The sequence below is a fragment of the Pinus tabuliformis genome, chromosome Q, assembly GCF_031772625.1.
Source record: "Pinus tabuliformis cultivar Carrire ecotype Pingquan chromosome Q, CPIR1, whole genome shotgun sequence".
Taxonomy (NCBI): Eukaryota; Viridiplantae; Streptophyta; class Pinopsida; order Pinales; family Pinaceae; genus Pinus; species Pinus tabuliformis.
The window spans coordinates 144191433-144204384 of record NC_142296.1 but is presented as its reverse complement, the minus strand read 5'-3'; positions in this window follow the sequence as shown (position 1 = coordinate 144204384).

Genomic DNA, 12952 nt, shown 5'->3' with positions numbered 1-12952 from the left:
CTATAAGATGATTAAATATACTTATGCATCTTCCAACTACTGAATATAAATTTAATCAAAGTTAAATTTAATCAATTGGACCATAGTATGTGGTTATTAGTATTGCGCGAAAAAGGTATGTGACATTTGTATAACTTAAATATATGGTATTGTAAATTTATTTTATTTTAAATATATTTTAAATTAGATTTAATATATTTTAAATTAAAAAATCTAAAATGTTAAATTGATTAAGTTCAAATTAGATGTGAATTTTTCTTTACTTAATTCGCTCCAAATTAGAAGTTAATTTTTTCATGACCAAAGATCGTTTGAAAATCATACGAAATATTAATTAATATATTTAATTTATTTTCAAAAATAATAAATGCATTATAATTATAAATAAATATTATAGGGTAGTTATAATATTGAGATAAAATTTATACATTAGGCTTTGATTAATGGTGAATGGAAAAATTGTTAAAGAATTCCTTAATTATTATAAACCACTCGTTGAAATCCCTTTATGTTATAATTAAAATAAAATAAAAAAATAAAATGAAAAATGATATTTTAATAATTTTAATTTTAAAATATTTATATTTTACTATTTATGTTGAATGAGTTTTTGGAAATAGGGAATGTTGGGAACTTAGATACGAGTGTCCAAAATGGCTAGAGGTTTCCCCAAAATTTACAGGAAATGACTAATCGAGAGGGGTAATATTATAAAAATCAAAGAAAAAAAAAATAATATATATATATATATGTGTGTGTGTGTGTGTATATAATAATCAAAATTTTAAAATCAATTTAAATATATAATCTCTCTTATATATAAATATATTCCTTGGGCGTCTCTTTCCCTGAGTCTCTCTCTTATATATATATATATATATATATATATAAGATATTAAGATGTCAAGTTCATTATGACACATGATGAGTCTTTGAAAGAATCTGGCTTAAAAATACAAAGGCATATGTTTTCCTAGTTGTTCTTAAGAGAAAAAGTAAAGCAACTCTAATGTTTAAGCATTCACTGCCACATACAATATGCACACACAATCTTCTACGATATATATACATAAACAACAAAAGAAATACACATCAGCATGACATCCTAGATATCACCCTTACATCAAGGTGTCACACACTTCCTTAACCCATCAAGAGATTTCTCCAGTTTCTCAATTAAGGATATCGTTATTAAGGATGTCTTTGGCCTTTGTTGTTGTGAAGTTTTCAACTTAGGCTCATGTTTTGTGGGCAGTTCAACATTTTTCTCTACTGACTCTGTATTCCCCAACACGAGGGAACGCTAGGACTCCTAAAAAATATAGTCTTCAAAACTCCCGGAACTTTCCCAAGCTCCCATTGCAACTCCCATTAAAAAGGGAACGTAGCTCACGGGAGCACGATAACCATTGGAACGAGTTTCCCAACTCTTGGGAACGGTTCTCGTGTAACAAAGTTTATCATGTATTTAATTTATAAATTAATAAAATTCATTATTTCAAATCCATGTTGTAAACATTTTGATTAAATAATTTATTTTCCGTGGATGGATTAAATATGATATCAAATAACCACGTGGGTTAAAAATATAGTTTGAAAATTTTCAATGTTAGCCTCACTCTCATATGTTAAAGCAATTCTAAGTCCAAATAATTAAATTAATTAAAATCATGAAAGTTAAGATTTAATCCTACCTTTCTAGACTGAGTTTGTTCCTAATGGGTAGGAGTCAGTTTAGGCCTAGTTGGTTGAGAGATTTTCTCCAACTAGCTAGGCTCCTAGATTAATGTGTTGTTGAGATATTTTCTCAACCATAGTGTCCAAGATAGACATAATATCTTGAGACAAACTTCCTCATGTATTTATTTGTACTATTATCATTCTTTGAATAATATATTTAGAGTGTGAGGAATAATATAGTAAGGCTGAGGCCTTTTCTGTCATGTCTGATTTGTGTATATGTCTGTTGTTTATTTTATTAATGTTTTATTAGTTGATTGAATCTCTTTCATGTGGTATCAGAGCGTTTAGTTCTTTGGGTTTGGTCGCACCATGGTAGTATTTTTGTCGAGAGAGGGTTGGGAATTTGGAGTAGCATGGATTTTATTTAGAAGAATCTTGGGGTCTTTCGCTCTCTTCTTGCAAAGAGTATTTTGTATCTATGTTTTCTTTCTAGTTGTACATTTGTATGAATATAATGAGTGATGATTTATGTATTGTTCCAAGCGGGAGTGACAAATAATCTTTGTGAATCCTAGTGTAACTAATGATGCAAAGTGTGTAATCGAGGAATCAAATGGTGAGTGGATTATAATACAAAATGAATCAAATTCCAAACCAATTTCATGGGCCTTTATCTTCTGACTTGAGTTCCTTTCTCAATCTCATTCCTTAATCTTTGAGGCGAATGGAGTTCGACATTTAGAGAGTCAACAAATTGCAACTGTAGCAATTCCAATGAATAAAAAGGAGCTGATCCAAGGAGCAGCCATTTGAAATGACCCAGTGAATCTATCAGTCTATGTCGGATCTCCAGTCGGCTACTACTATTGCGATGCTGGTGGGTTTGATTTGGCAGCTCTGAGCATAAGCGCGGAGTTTATTTGTTGATGAAATCCGTGTGGAGTCGAGCAGGCACAGATAAAGGGTTCTATCTTTGGAATTTTGGCATCAACGCTGGTGATGGTCAAGTAGACGGAACCCTAACCTGATGATAAGAGAGATCTTTGTAAGGTTTTTGTTTTCCCTGTCAAACCTGCAACCACGTGACTACAAAGTCAATCTTGAGTTCGAATTCTAGAACGAATAATATCGGCCACTGTCTAAATTTCCTGGAGGCGTATTAATCCAATGCTTCAAGAGTTGAGCACACATAATCCTCAATTAATGCGGCTTAATCAAGACCACCTAGCTGATTTTCTTCGCAAAGTTAATGAATCGATTGAAGGTGTTGAAGGGAATTTCTTCAACAAGCTTGTTGGAGCAATGCCCTGGGCTATTAATGTAACTCCAAAGGAAATGTGAGGCAAAGATTGACATAATCTGCATATCCAGTGAAGCTGGAGTGTGTTCCCAAGATCTACAAGTGCGCTCGGACAGAGGAAGGGGTGTAGAGACGTGGAGAAGTTATCACAAAGGAGGAGACCCAATGGAATCCACTGGATATTAAAGTGCATATCCATCAAAGAAGTAAGTGTCTGTGAAAAGTGACAAAGAAACTTGTGTTGCAAGATGTGTGCAGAAGATATGCCTTGAGGTGCTCAATCAAATTCATTGAAGACTACGTCTTGGGAGCCGGCTCTTAGAAAACTCGTAAGTTAGACCGTTGTGTGAAGAGTTGAGCTGACCTCACGCTAATTGGTAGATGTTGCAAAGTGCTGGAGCATGCAACGGTAATTGGAGTTGTTTGTTGATAAGTTCCTGGCCATACAACAAGTATTGTAGCTAAGGGTTCGGATCTCTATTCACCTGCACAATAGTGATACAAGGCGACAAAGAGTACCGTAATCTGCTGTGTGGAACCCATCTAGAGGACTGTTCATAAAAGCCATCTGCGCAGAGGACTATGTTGATAAGTGCATGTTAAAGGGTTGGTTTTGTGTTCAATTCTGAGTTCATGTGGAGGAAGGGAGAAGAACCCTTGTCGAATATTTATTTGCTTCCAAAGCATTAGTGACCTCATTTAGAATCTTCTTTTGGTCATCAAAGGAAAGACGCTACAAATTCCTGCTAGCATTCCTCACAGCAACTGCCATTTGGCGAGCACTGATGTATTTGAATAGTAACCATAAGTGAGAATCTCTATGGAACAAAGTGCCTATACATTCAGCTTGCAAAGCTCTTAAGATACCATCTGTAGTGTATCCACTAGTAATTACAACAAGAACACCAACGTGCGCAGCATAATCAGCAGCTTTAACCTTTGCAGTCACGCCACCTCGTCCTAGTCTAGACTTTTCATCAGATGTGATCTCCTCACTATGCTTATCTCTTATGTATGTGTCAATAAGCTTTTAACGTGGATCTTTTGGAGGTCCAGTATAAAGGCCATCAACATCGCTGAGAAGAATTAGTTGGTTCGAAACGCGTCGACAAATGAAATGCCATGTGATTTACCTCGAAAAATCTATTGTAAAAAAGAATTAGAAGATCAACCTTTAATTCAAGAGCCAAGAGAGAAGCCAGACTATCATTATTCTAGAAAATTCCACAAGAATCTTGGTAAGGAGCTTTTATTCTATTGATCGCATCATTTTCATTCAATATAGGAACTACTCGGTGTTCGAGCAATATGTTTATTGTTTCGCTGAGTTGGATTATGAAGTCTCGATCTTTGAAATCATTATCATTATCAGTGAGAAGTTAGCATATGATGTATGGAAGAAGCGATTCAAATTTTCAACTAGACTTTTTCACCATCACTCCAACAAATTTATGGTATGCTTATACATTCATAAATATTTCAACATTAAATAACCTTTTTATAAATCAGTTTTACAAAGTGATTTTAATATTTTATTAAAAGTTTTGGAGAAATAAGGTGTATTAAATTTTTCCTATTTTGGAGAGATAAGGTGTGATTTTGTGGAGTGATAAGGTGAAATTATTTTTTGTAATTTTGGAGCCATAATTGTTTTGTATTTGGAGTGATAACTGATTTTTTGGAGAAAATTATTGTTGTAATCCAAGGTAGTATTTTACCTTGAGAGAGATTGAGTGAATGAACATCTAGTTTTTTGAAGATAATTTTCCTTCAAGGAGTTCTCAAACTTTGTGTTTAAGAAGTTTCAATGAAGATGTTGTAAAGATAAAAGGTTGATGTACTCAAATATTTAATAAAGACATATTTTTTGGTGGGGATTGTGTCCTAGATCCGCGTGAAATTGAATAAGGGGATCTTAGGTACACTTTGAGTAATTATTGATTGTGCACGTTTTGTGTCTAGTTTTGACACTACAATTATCTTATTTAACACACAAGGAGTATAAAACAAGTGAATGAAACAAACACATTAATCAAAGCACCTAAAATTAAGAAGCTACAACAAGCATTCAATCAAGCACAAACAATCGCATGCATTTGTGTAGCTACAACACATAATCAAAGTTGGCAACATCAACATTCTACATCAAAAAGCAAATTTACGCAAGGACATCAAGTTAATGCAATTACAAACTCATGCATTTCAAAAGACTACATTGACATTCAACGACAATTGGCCATTACATAACTTGCAAAATCATAATTTGTAAGTTAACTTGTAAACATATTCAAATGAAATTGAGTTGAATTGTAAGGGTGCATTCTTGGTTGAAATCGACACCCAAATTGTGAATTTATAGGAGGTAACATGAGTGAATTCTATTCAACTGAGCCAATTAAGTGAGTCAATTCTCTTCAACTGAGCCAATTATCTTCAAGTGAGTCAATATCATTTGAACTTGTCATTGTAAACACTAGGTGCATTTTCAGTGGTATCTGACACCCTCATCCTAATACAAAATTCAAGCGAGCATGACAAAATTCAATCGAGTGTGAAGTTAATTGAAACAAATCAAGCGAGCGTGAAGTTGATTAAAGCAATTACAAGCGAGCCTATCATAGATCAACATGGATAAAGGAGGAAAATGCCTTAAATGTGCATAACTAGAGATTAAATATTTGCAAGATTGCAGTCATGAGTTACAAAACACAGTTGGAAAACTGAAATGGAAGTTGAAGTAGAATCAAACCTTAACCAATCAAATGGCCAGCACATTATAAGAAGCGAAATACTTTCAAATTGAGCTCGAAATGAAAGAAAAAATCATTCATGCACTCCAAATTAAGCTAAGTGAAAAGCAAGACTTACTAGATGCACAATGTGTAGAGAAGACAGATGCAAGTTGTGACACCGAAGACCTCATCGCAACAACACATGTTAGTTGTGACACAAGTGATCTTGTCCAACCACTTGTACTACTTAATGATGCAACAAGTAGTACCAAATACCAAATTGAGAAGTTTGATGCAGCATTTCAAATAGATGCACTGTTAATGCTTGTTGGACACCTAATCCTCAATGGGTTAGTGTGGAAGCCGAATAGACAAAAGGAGTCCAAGAGACCTCGGGATGCGAAACCCAATGGTCAAACCATGTACTATAAATGTATATCTCTTGTTAATAAAAATTGATTCTCATGTTTTATCTTTCATATTTGTTGTTGCCATGTGTGTGTTTAACTTGGTATCAGAGCGGGCGATTGTTGGTCCTGCTCCAATTTGAGCCACTTGTTTTGTGGTCTCTATATACATGCCAGTTCTGCCTTTTTCCTAATCAAAGTTGATCAGAATTGCCACCTTATAGAGCACTTTACTGTGTGCATACATACCTATTTCATTACCCAGTAAATTTCATAGGGTATCTGTCCATTTTCCTTGCCACACGCCTATGGATCTGACCTCTCAGCATGAATCTTGCTGAGTTCTTTTCCACACCTATCAAATATGCCTCTAAATTGGTCAGATTTTGCCAGTCCAACAACCTTCTTGACAACGTTAATTAATGCCCTATCTGCTTGTCAGAATTGAGCATTTTATTCCTCATTATGCACCATATTCTTTCCTTTCCTTTCCTTTCTACACTCTTTGGGCTCTCTGCCATTGTCTGCCATTGTTTTCCATATTCCATATATTCTCTGGTTCGACCTGCCGGATACGAACCAGAGATTCAATATTGTTCAAGCTAAACTCAAACTTTTGTGAAACGCGATCCAAATGATCTAGTGCTAACTTTGAAGCCATTTCATAACCTTATGCAATCCTTATGAGGTGAATCCCCTGTTCCAATCTCATAATCTTGACTGCATGAAAGTTCTACCATCAGCTTTAATGTTGCTCCCATATTTTGTTTAACGTTGTCCCATATTTTTGTAACACTCCCATCGAAGCCTTGGAATTGCAATTTTTGCATCCGGAACATTGCAGGTCTTTGCGTTTCTCCTTAGGCCAAAGAAAGAGCATATGTTTCGAAGGTACTGGAATGTATATCATCACAGTCTTGGTTATACAATTGTTTTTTTAAGTATACTGAACATGTTCAAAGGATTTGATATTCTGAGACCTGATAACAAGTGTAAGCAAGCTTTGGATTGGTGCACATCAGTTGCCTCCATGTTGGAACGAAGAACGCTGCTTCAATGAATGCGAGTTGAATGTGTTGAATTTGAAACCTGTGTGATTTTGGGCAAAATCAAAATCACCCTTTTGTCAGTGTCATCGGATTTTTGAAGATCACCTGTACCTTCACAATCTGTATCATCATATTTAGAGGATTTCTGAACTATGGAACCATGTTGCAACACAATTTTATCTTATTTTTGGAACTCGGATTGAGTGCACTTAGACTCATCATCCAAGGAAGCCATGAGGGTATTGTCATCCAATGCTGAAAAGGTCATAGATTTTTCAATACCACTGATTCTGAGATATATATCAGAAAGCATAGTCATAGAACTCTTCGTTTTTTCAATATCCATCATTTCCTTGGTCTTCTTAAGTGCGGAGGCTATCTGATTCACATTAACAACGAGGTTAATAGTTTTCCCAGCATGCTGTGTGAGCGGCTTGGTTATTTATAGGGGCTTCCTTCTATGAAGCTTTTCTCTAAGCAGAACATTGTGTTTTCTCTGGTTCATACGTTGTCCACGACCTCACCGTTTTCCTGAAAAAATAACTCCTCTTCTCATCTGTTCTTTCTTGATCTTCTCCTCGCAAAATTGTTGTTTCGACCCCACCTTTCAAGGAAAAATAAAATATCTGTGGGTGCCTCATAAATGTTTTTGGAAACGCATTTGGGAATCTGAATTCTTCAAAGAATTTCCCCAAGATTGGAACTACCATCCTCTTAAGCACACAAAGTGAAAGGATTTCATGTATAACCGCCACAGTACGCTTCTCCATTTCCATCGAAGCTGGATCTAGATGTCTGGCATCAAAATGACATGATATGTATGGCTGTTGCTTGTTGGTTGGCCCTACTTTCTCTCTTTTGAAGGGTCGATTTTATCACTGTTATCAAGAGCCTTGCTGTCTAGATTTCTTGGAGTGTCTATAGTTGGGTACAAAGGCACGAGTTTCATTGTAAAGGGAGAGTTTGCATTCTTTATTTGCTAGCTGCGGGGGTTTCCTTTTTGGAGTTTGAAAGTGGCCCTGAGATAGCCGTGTTCTTTTGTTGGACTAAGCCATTGCCTTTATTATGTTTGCTGGGTTCTCTTTGAGAAAGATTAGACCATTGTTTGCACAGAACAGAGCCACTCTTCTTCTCTGCTGATTGTGTGTGCCTTTCGAGTAGCAAAAACATGAGTTCCTAGAGGGATGCAGTCATTTGATTGACTGTACCTATGACTCTTCAATTGAATCTATTCCTGTAGCTTCACATGGTTGTAGCAGAGGGCATAAAGTGGAAGAATGGAACATCTATTCTCTGAAAGTTGCACTGCTGATATATAAGTTCATATACAGCAAGGGCTGGGAATTTCAACATGACCAAATGCTGAAGCGAACCATGAGTTAATGCCATCATAGAAAATGCATATATATATATATATATATATATATATATATATATATATCAAATTTTGTTTGTGCACTATTTCTCCTCTTTATCTACAACATCATTGTGTAAATTTTGAACATGTATTTTAGTGAAGAATGAAGAAGTTTGTGCTTGCTAGGTCGAAAGTTGATATTAAATTAATATTTTGAAGTTCTTCCTCAAGTATTTGTCCAGCATATTATATATTTACATGAGACAACAACAAGGAATGCACCTACAGCATTTGATACACAAACTGTTTGTTAAAATACTACAATGGACCAAACCATACAAACTTAGGACTCTTTGTGGTTTTCTCTTAGTTATTTTGGTTGGGTTTCTTACAGTGGACTATTGTTTTCTTTGAAGAAAGTGGAAAGATTAGAGAATATTTATTCGTACCCGAGTCAAAACATTTATATATGAGCATTCAAGTCCCATCCATGACATGGTGTTATAATTGTTGAAGTTTTGATAGCCATCATTTCTGATTTGAAAGTGAAGGAGTATTTGAAGGATCCAAGCAAGTTTGCAGTTGCTACTTCCCCAGTGTGGCATTATATTTAAAACTCATTATAGTTTCTGTCTACATATATATGCATTTATTCCTTGATTCATTTGCTGCACATTTATAAAGGATATTGTTGTGTACTATGACTGGGTATTACTTTTCCGCATTGAATAGTATTTGTCATCAGTTTTTAACGTGTAAATCTGACATTGAAAAAAAAATGGCCAGAATCAATGAAGTATTAGAGTTCCTCAAAACTCTCATATTGTCTACTACTCATGATACATTAAAAGTCAACAAAGTTTCTCTCACAGACATTCAGGTTTGTCTACAAAATGCACAAGAGAAAATTGATTTTTTGCAGCTCGAATCTCAGCTAAAACAGGAAGAATTAAAATAGAGAAGTCATTCTGAACATGTTTTTGGTCAGAACATTAAGACTGCAACCCATCAGAAGATTGAAATAGACTCCCATAAAGCATCAGTTGTACATGCAGATGCAGAAACTCAGTCTGCACTTCCCAAGCCCATCATCAAACCTTGGGAACAGCTTGTCCACAACAAGCACAGAACTAGTCTTGGATATGAGAAGGACTTGTCCTTTCATATTCCAGACTACTCCAAGCCCATTCAGTTTCAAAGTGCTAGACTCATTCATGACAGTTCACCTGCTCCTCATGACAGTTCTCCTTCAGCTGTTCCAGATTCTGCCCCTATTCTATAGCAACAACAACAACAACAGATTGTAAAATGCCAACATTGTGACCGAGTTGGCCATTTGAAAGATCACTGTTTTGATCTTCATCCATAAGCAATGTCATAAAACCACCCATTTTTCACACAGATGCTTCAGAAACAAATGTCCTGCAAGAACAAAGATTCATCTTGGATGGATTGCTTCTAGGCAATGGGCATCAACAGTAAGAAGATATTCCAATCACATGTTAGAACTTGTTCTAGAGTATTGAACAGTATTGCAGTTGAGTTTTCTCCATCGTCTCACCTTGTATTTGACAGGGGGGCAAATGATGGTCATCTACAAGCTTCAAAGCCACATCAAGCGAGCCTGAGCCACAACCTGCTATACCAGATCCAGAGTTGTAGCTAGAAACAAAGATTCCCCTGAGCATGCCTTCATCTGGTAATCTGGGACACTTCGTCTAGCAGAAGACTTCAGCTTCTTGCCAGTTTCGGAAGAATTCCATGAACAAAATTGAGAACACTTCCTCTAGCAGAAGACTTCATCATCTCGCCAGTTTTGGAAGAGTTCTAGGGATTTCATTAAGCATTCCAGAGTTGTTGGTCATCCTTAAACCATCACAGGTTGAGACTTCCCTTTTCAGGTTGAAATTCTCCCTTTTATGTCGGGTGAGACCTCCCTTTTATGGTTGAAGGTTTCCCTCTTCAAAACTATAAGAGCACTTCCTCTAGAAAAAGACTTCAGCTTCTTGCCAGGTTTGGAAGAGTTTCGGGAACTACACTAAGCATTCCAGTGTTGGTGGTCATCCTTAAACCACCACCCTTTATACCAACATTTCAGAGAGCACATTCAGCCTAGTGCTGCCATGCATTTTTGCACATTTTGTATTACATCTCTCTTCTTGGACTCATACATAACCCTTCGGATTAAGGGGGGGAATGTTGAACAGCTAATCCTCAATGGGTTAGTGCGGAAGCTGAATAGACAAAGGGATTCCAAGAGACCTTGGGATGTGAAACCCAATGGTCAAACCATGTACTATAAATGTATATCTCTTGTTAATAAAAATTGATTCTCATGTTTTATCTTTCATATTTGTTGCTGCCATGTGTGTGTTTAACAAAGCTTAATGCTTAGTGTGACAGAGAAGGTTTGCTAAATCAAGGAAAGAATGTTAGTAGCATAAACATGTATGAATAACAACAACAGGATAGTCTTTCCACGAAAGTGATCAAACCTTGGGAAGAAATCTCCTTCAACAAAGATCAACATGGCCTAGGATACAACAAAGAAAACACTTTGTTTGTTCCAGATTTCTGAAAGCCAGTCCATTTTGTAAGTGCTGGTATTCTAGACAGTGATCAAACTATGGTTAATTGTAACCATTGTAAACGAAATGGACATATGGAGAGTAAATGCTTTGACCTCCATCCTTGTCACCATTGTGGCAAGAAAAATCATTCATTTGAAAGATGCTGCAAGCGAAATCAACCAGCCAGAGTGAAGATCAATTACGCATGGAATGACCCTTGGAAGTGGTCATCTATAGTAAAATAATTTTCTATGTGTTATAGAAGGGTTCAACCTCGCATGAAGACAAATTCTACAGTAAAATAAAGATGGTGAAACTCTCCTACACTTGAAGGGGGGGAGTTCAAAAATCAAGTGCAGATGATTGTCTCTCCTTTCAGTTGACAAAGGGGGGAAATGATAATGGAGTTGAAGGTGGTTGTCAGACTGAATGTCTCGACAACATCATCAAAAGCAGCCAATGGGCATCATCAATAAATCAGCTAGTGTGCATCGTCAAATTTGCGAGTGGGTGCTCTCAATATTTTGTCAGTAGACAAGAAAATTCGCCAGTGAGCGTCATTAACATTTTGTCAGTGGACAAAGGATGTTGATTGAAAGCAAAGGAAAGATGGATCCTTTTGCAGCATGGCACATGATGGAGTTGTCAAGCAAAATTTCAGAGATGACTCAAACTTGCAGTTGACTCATGTCCTCTTCAGATTAGAGTTTTTTCAGCATCCAGCTTTGGCGGTTTTTCAGGCAGTGTTTTTTGAGGATCAACACTTTCAGCATGAGGATTTGGAGATGGTACCGGGTTCTTATTTTGGACTTATCATTGAGTGGGGGGATGTTAGCCTCACTCTCATATGTTAAAACAATTCTAAGTCCAAATAATTAAATTAATTAAAATCATGAAAATTATGAATTAATCCTACCTTTCTAGATTGAGTTTGTTCCTCATGGGTAGGAGTCAGTTTAGGCCTAGTTGGTTGAGAGATTCTCTCCAACTAGTTAGGCTCCCAGATTAGTGTGTTGTTGAGATATTTTCTCAACCATAGTGTCCAAGATAAAGGTACTATCTTGAGACAAACTTCCTCATGTATTTATTTGTAGTATTATCATTCTTTGAATAATATATTGAGTGTGTGAAGAATAATACAGTGAGGTTAGGGCTTGTTCCGCCATCTTTGATTTGTGTATATGTCTGTTGTTTATTTTATTAATGTTTTATTAGTTGATTGAATCTCCTTCATTCAATGATTCTACTTATTATAATATTAAAAGAATGTGACCATTGCGTGATTCACTATTTCACCCAATGGATCGAAAATTTAGGATTTATTGACAGTGAAAAACTTGTAAATGTGAAATAACCATCTAGGTTGAAATTATAATTTGATATTTGTCAACGGATTCACATGCTAGAATCTTCAAAAGAATGTGAGAGTTGTGTGATTCACTATATCACCCAATGGATGGTCACTGCATATTTAGGATTTACAGTGAAGAGCTTGCAGATGTGAAATAATCATGTGAATTGTAATTATAGTTTGAAAATTTTCAACGGTTCTATAAAATCTTGAAAAGAAAAAGAAAGTGATTGTTGCATTATTTACTATTTCACCCAATGGATCGTCAGCGCAGATTTAGGATTTACGGATGGTGAAGAGCGAGTAGCTATGAAATAACCATGGTTCGAAATTATAGTTTGAGAATTTTGAACGGTTCCACATACTAGAATCTTGAAAGGAATGTGACGGGGCACATACTAGAATCTTGAAAAGAATGTGACCGTTAACCCCGTCGGTTGCAATTATAGTTGATATTTGAAATTTTTCAATGGTTCCACGTACTAGAATCTTGCATGGAATAC